We start from the raw sequence: 6,895 nt of genomic DNA on the forward strand, positions 1-6,895 counted from the left end.
ATGCTTGCATGTTGACGGCGTGTCGTCCGGCCAGACATGTTCATCAAAATACCCCGGGGTCCTAAAGTTTACGACTTGGGTGGGTCGCAAGAATGAAGTTACGCGATCAAGGATTGAGACGATTACCCCAGTCCTTGGGATGTTTGTATTATTAAAAGGAAAAGGCCTAAGAAACCTAGCTCGAATTAACCGCAGCATTGAAGCATTCGTCTACTGCACCTTGGAGCGCAGGTAAATACCCGCAGCCCCATTGTTGGTTCCCAAGGTGCTTCGCGGGAAACGCAACAAGAATTCCTAACCTTGTTTGAGTCCCGCAATAATAGAAAATGACATATCCAAGTCGGTGCAGAGATATCAATTAGCGGTTGCAGCAATCTAAAGTGCGGCTAGATTATGCCTGAGTCCTGGTTGTTGGTTAATGCCAAGTAATTTGGTTATCAACGCTAATTCCGTCGTGGGTTACAACAACAAGCTGCAGCGAGCAACCAAAGACATGAAGTTTGGAACGAATGACGTGAACTTTGACATGACCAAGGGCATTCCTCACTTCGAAGAGAAACCAAAGAAGTCACACGAAACGAAGCTACCCGTAGTTAAAAAACCATCAAAGGCATATTCCCGCGTTACCAACCATACCCGAGGAATATGACCATAACTTACTAAAGGCCGGCTTAGCAGCTGCAAGCATTGGTCTGAGCTATTATATATGGCGATGAACAACCCCTACGTAGCTGGAGTAGATTGTGTCTATACGACTTACACAGGCGAGAAAAAATACAACCAGGCATCTTGGGTTGATGTCACGGGGATGTCCGTGGATTTGAACTACTCAGGAAAGAAGCTAATAATATGCAGCATTTGCATTGGCACGGACAGCCACGCCAACGTTGGCTTTAGGTTCCTGGATGACAGCGGCATACTGCAGCCTATGCGTGTGAAGACAAACAACAGGGAGCCTACGCATTTTTCAGCAGAACCGCCCCCCGGCAGCGATGAAATCTATCAGTTTGGACTTTTCATATGGTCGCCGATTGCCATGGGAAGGTAAAGCTACAAATGAGAGTAGACGATACTGGAAGCGTCGCGGTGAATAGCATGGAGGATCAAAGAGATGCTATCTATAACCACGCGACCATTAGCACTCTTACGGTGGTGAGCCTTTAGAAGCAAATTTATTTGCTGAAATATATGAATCCGCATGCGAAGGAAGATTGGTTTTTTCATTACCTAGAGGAAAAAACCTATGTCGATAATGTTTGGCAAGACGCTGGATTGTGGGTGGAGGTTGGGGGTTTAGGATTGGTTATATGCACTATTTGCATTTCAACGCGGTACTCCTGTAACGCCGGGTTTAGAATCGTTGATGAGAACAACCAGCCATTGCAGCCTTACAGGAAGAACAATACTAGGATTCCAACCCATTTTTCCTCGGAACCCTATAAGTATAGTAGGGAAAACCTAACGGTAATGACTTTTCACATGATAGCCAATTGCCGATATGCGAAGCTTCAACTTCGACCCAGCGACGGGGGCGGCAGCCGCATTCGACTAAATGCCACTACGCCACTGGCCAATCCCCCACCAGACGCTATTTGGAATCATAAGTCCATTTCTACTATGAGCGTCCTACCCTTGTTACCGAATTATCAACCCGGGGCCAACACCGTCTTTGCTTATCCCAAGTCAAGGACGCCCAGGAGGTTGAACGAGCCTAATAAGCCTCGAGTAATATATAAAGACAAGGAATCATCTGATCTTCTTTAAGAGAACCACCCCGATAGCTACGACTAATATCCAAATGTTATTCCCCACGAACTTTAACAGTTCTCCGCCGGCCCTAAGTGCCAGGCCAATCACGCTACCAAGCAGGCCAGGAAGAGCGGCTGCCATCTTTTTCCCTAAGTTCGTCAAGCCCTTACCTAACCCCTTTACGCCTGCGCCCGTAGCCTTAAGCGCGGACAAGATTACTCCTACTACGGTGCTAATAGCAACCGCAAATGCCAGCGCAAGACCATGCTTCACCAAAGCCTTTTTTACCTTTTCCTTGGTGGTAAGGCCCAATTTTCGTTCTAAGGATTGGACTTTGGCTTCTAATTCAGCTTTGCGCTCTAGTAAATCCTCTAGGGCGGTCTGGGCGGCTTTCCTTTCTTCTTCGGGCTTGGTTAGGTCGTTGATTATTTCTTGCTTCTCGGCTATGTTTTTTTCCAGGTCTCCAATGGCCTGGCGCATTTGTCTGATTTGCTCTTCCTTGGTGTTGATCTCGGCAACCAACTGCCGGCGTTCCTCCAAAGAGCCGGCTATGGTGGTACGTAGGTTCTTAGCTTCTTCCTTGCTCATATTCAGGTCTTGCAGGGCAAGTTTGAAGGCGTTTTGAGCTTGGTCTCTATCGCGTAGGGCTTTGTCTCTTTGTTCTCTCATCTGTACTATTAGCTGATTTTTGTCGCCAAGTTCTCTCTTTTGAGCATGGGCGAGCAGTTGGTTTTGTCTTTTGTAATCTGCTTCCCTTTTTTCCAACGTTTCTTGTAGCCCCTTGGCGCGTTTTTCTAACGCGACCCTTTCGTTCAGGGTTTCTAATCTTTCTAATGCACTCCGGGTAGCCACTTGAAAGCCCCTTAATCTTGCTACGTTAACCTTAACTGAGCCACTATCATCGAAGAGGATTTGTGGTTTGGTCCAACGGTTAGCGTCGGGATATCTCATGTCTTGAACGCTTATGAGAACTTTGTTTCCGCGTTCTGTGAGCTTCATGTCGTCGGCCTCGAAATTGGGATAGCGTATCCGTAGCTCTTGCGTTGCCCACTCCACGGTTTCCCCCTGCTCGTCTATGTTTTGAAGTTCTAAGTACTCAGGGACGGGGCTGCCGCGGTTCTTTGATTGCCACATGCGATTCAAGGCTGCCTTGAAGCTTTTCCACCTACTACCGTACTTGTTTTCCAAGGCCATGTTGTAGATTAAGGGGTCGGTCTCCGCGCCTTTAGTCCATGCATCGAATTCTTCATCGTTAATGTCCACCTGGCCTTCTTCGGTAAGGGGGTCAAAATCCGTTCCTTCTACTTCCATTATATATGATAAGCTCAAAGTTAAACCCCAACGTATTACCTAAGCAGGTTGGCGGACTAAAGGCAGAACGAACCTTTCACCGGGTCACATTCACGCCCAGCAGCGCAAAGCCAGGAGAGACCTTGTACGTGGGCGTACCCCGTCTAACGGATAACCTAGTATTGGTTCCTGGCACCTTGGCTTTAAGGTTTGACCTAGCAATACAGCCAAGCACGAAAATAGAAACTTACGCAGTAAATGACCTAGGCCGTAACATAGTCTCTAAGATGAGGGTCATGTTCGCCGGGGAGACCCTGCTGGATCTGAACAGGTACGATCTGTATACCACGTACAAAGATTTGTGGTTGACGGCCTTCGACCGCGCGCAAAGGATAGAACAAGGAATTGGTAGTGTTATTCTTCGTAAGGTCCGCAGCGATACTAAGACGCAGCCCACGGATTCTGGGGACGCAACGGCAGTAGCAGACGCAAAGCGAATAAAGACGGCTTATGGTATTAAGTATGTCATACCACTGGACTTCGAGGTGATTACAAACCATGGTGCGTACTACCCCAGGCAGTTAAGTGAACTACAGTTTGAAGTAACCTTAGCAGACACTACTAATATCCTAGAAATGGACGCATCTGGGACAGCACTTACCGGAAGTATTCATCCCTATTCTGTTACCAACTTAGAGTTGCAGTACGAAACGATATACAGCGAAGAGCTGGCACGTAGCGCTGGCATGGAATACAGCTCGGGTAAGGCATTCCTTTACGACCACGTGGTAATGTACAAGCCAATCAACTTCCTGGATAAGACGGACGAGATAATCAACCAAAGTATTAACCTCCCCCGAAAAAGTCTCACGGGGCTAATGCTGGTGTTCGCCAAGCCCTACGAGGCTGGTAAGCGCAACTCCGAGGCCTTTCAAAACCCCAACATCACTAACGTAAACGTAAGCATTAACGGAGTTCCTAACAAGGTCTACTCCCAGGGAATGAAGCCTGCAGACATATACAGGGAAGCCGCACGTAAGTTTGGCGACCAAATTAGCCCTGAGGAATTCTTTAATGATAAGTACGCGTTATGGATTGGCATGCGCACCATCAACGATGAATCTATGCACGGTCAGGGTCTGCGGCTGCTCAACACTCAAGACGGCATTACTTTGGAGATCAAACGCACAAAGAATGCCTCCGCGAGCGACGGCGATAAGATAAACTGCTACGTCTTCGTCGTGTCTGACGCGCAACTGAGCGTAGAAATGAACCAATTGAAAAGCGTTGCATATTGATTCGTTCGCTGCGCTCACTCATCCTAGTGAAAATCGGTACGATCTCAGTAAGCGTAGCTTACCTCTAGAGGCAAACTTGTTTGCCGACATTAAAATATTTACATGATATACGATGTTACGCGTATTCGAACACGACGATACCAAGCTGCAATGCATAGTGAAAGGCGACAAACTGTACTTTAAGGCGAAGGAAGTGGCGTTGCCGTTGGGCTATGAGAACACCAAAAAGGCCATTAGAGACCACGTTTCTGAGAAATACCAGAAAAAATGGGTCGACATGCAAGGGGTCCCAAGTCGTTCCCCTTCTACTATCCATCCACATTCCGTGTTCATTTCTGAGGCCGGCTTGTATCAACTGATATTTAGTTCCAAATTACCCCGCGCGGTAGAATTTCAGGAGTGGGTGCTAGAAGAAGTCTTACCCACGTTGCGTAAAACGGGCAAATACGAACTAGACCGTAGATTCAATGGCGCAAATAAGTTGGTCTTTAAGATAGAAGACGAATTCGATCTACATAAGAAAGTCGTCAATTACATCCGCAGGTTTTACCCCCAAATGCTCGTGACCCCTGGCCTAGGCGAACTGCAGGACTCGGATGGCAGGCGTGTAAAGTGTTGGCAGAAAGGGTACCAAAGAGGTCAACCCGATCTGTTAATACTGAATGCACACATGCGCTACCGAGGTCTCTGCTTGGAGCTAAAGACACCAAAAGGCAACGGGGTATTATCCGCAGATCAACATTCGCTCTTACAACGATATGAGGAGAACGGCTATAAGGTGTTAATCAGCAACGACTACGACGTCGTCTGCCGCACCATTGCGGATTACGCACAAGGGCTGCGCATTCCATGCAGATGGTGCTGCAAGCGCTTCAAGTCTACGGAGACTTTAGATACGCACTTAAGGATATTTCATAGGATATATGATCGTGCAAACGCATTGGAGGGAACTTACGGAAGGCAAAGCATATGAAATAAAAAATTACGTCGTCTTTGAGGATATCAACCGCTTGCGGCTGGTATTGAAAGACGAAGCAGGTAAGGAATATTCCTTATGGGCGCCTGACAGAGTTAGGTACGTAATCCAAGGCGAAGAATTTACCCACCTACGTTCGTATGGTAAGCAACAGGGTAGGTGGGTCTTCGATATAGAAAGGAGGGTTACCCAATCTCCTCTCTGTGGTTGAACTTCGTACCTCAGTTATCTAGGATAATTTAGCGCGTCGGCAACGGTTCGTAGGGCTTTCGGATCGGCGCGGCACCAATGGTCCGTAAATACGTCGCCTAAGTAGGTGCGGCGGCAGTCGTACCTTTCTTCAGAGAGGAGGGTGACTTTTTTTTGGGTTGGTCGGCGCGTTCTTTAGGGGGTGGATCATCGCGTTCCTTTATGATCTCTGGGGCGATGATACAATCCCCTGATATCTCACAAGTAATGCAGTCCATATATCCAAGGGCGCTTGGAAAGGGGGTCTGATAATTATTAAGTTTTTATTAAATGGGCCGGAAACCCTCAAAGAAGGGGATCGATAATTATTAACTTTTTATTAAATGGGTCGGAAACCCTGTTAAGGAAGGGCAGATAATTATTAAGTTTTTATTAAATCGCCCCCCAAAACCCTTTTAGGAAGGCCTTATTAATTATTTATTAATTATTATTTATTAACGGGTTATTATTAGGCCATTCTTATTACGATATTCATCTTTTATTCGGGGGTTATTGGGACAATATTAATAGGATAATAATAATTTAATAATCCCCGCGTACCCATTAGGTTCAACGTATCATTGGATTAAAGGTGAATAATGATATCGTAATATCCCAATAATAACCCATCAATAAATAATAATAAATAAATAAGAATGGCTCCCCTTCTTTGAGGGTTTCCAGGCCGACTTAATAAAAACTTAATAATTATCAGACCCCCTTTGAAAGGGTTTCCGGGGCATTTAATAAAAAGTTAATAATTATCGATCCCCTTCTTTGAGGGAAATCTGATAATCCTTAACGCGCCCTTACTCCTTTATGGCTTCGTCGTGCCATTTCTTAACGCGCTCCATGTGCTCTTTGAAGGTAAGTGGTTCCACCTGCGCGTATAGGCACTGCCAAATGTGTTGGCCGTCCCTTTTACACCCGCAATGATCGCAGTTTGCCTCCCAATACTCCCTATCTTCTCAGGGCACACCTTCCACGCGGTCGAACAAAGCGAAGTGCATGTTGATCTTCTTCTTTCGACGCGTTAATTCTACGATGGTTTCCTCCGGACAACAACGCGCCGCTATGTCGCCGTGGATTTCACATGCTACCCCTTCTAATTGATATTGCGCGGAGCAACGCAAACGATGCCAAGTCTCATCTTTATCTTCCTCACAGCGTTTGCAGATCTTCTTTAGACAAACCTCGTTATCCACGTGATATCTGAGCATCTGTTTGCTGCTAAACGACCGATCACAAACCTCACACCGCCTTTCTCGGGGTTTCATGCAGACCTTCTTTTCGACGTGATACCTTAACATTTGTTTGCTACTAAATTCCTTGTAACACAGTTCGCACTGCATAT

Source organism: Actinia tenebrosa, unplaced genomic scaffold (assembly GCF_029948245.1).
Source record: "Actinia tenebrosa isolate PJP-AT-01 unplaced genomic scaffold, QUT_ActTen_1.0 PGA_scaffold3__52_contigs__length_22856419, whole genome shotgun sequence".
Taxonomy (NCBI): Eukaryota; Metazoa; Cnidaria; class Anthozoa; order Actiniaria; family Actiniidae; genus Actinia; species Actinia tenebrosa.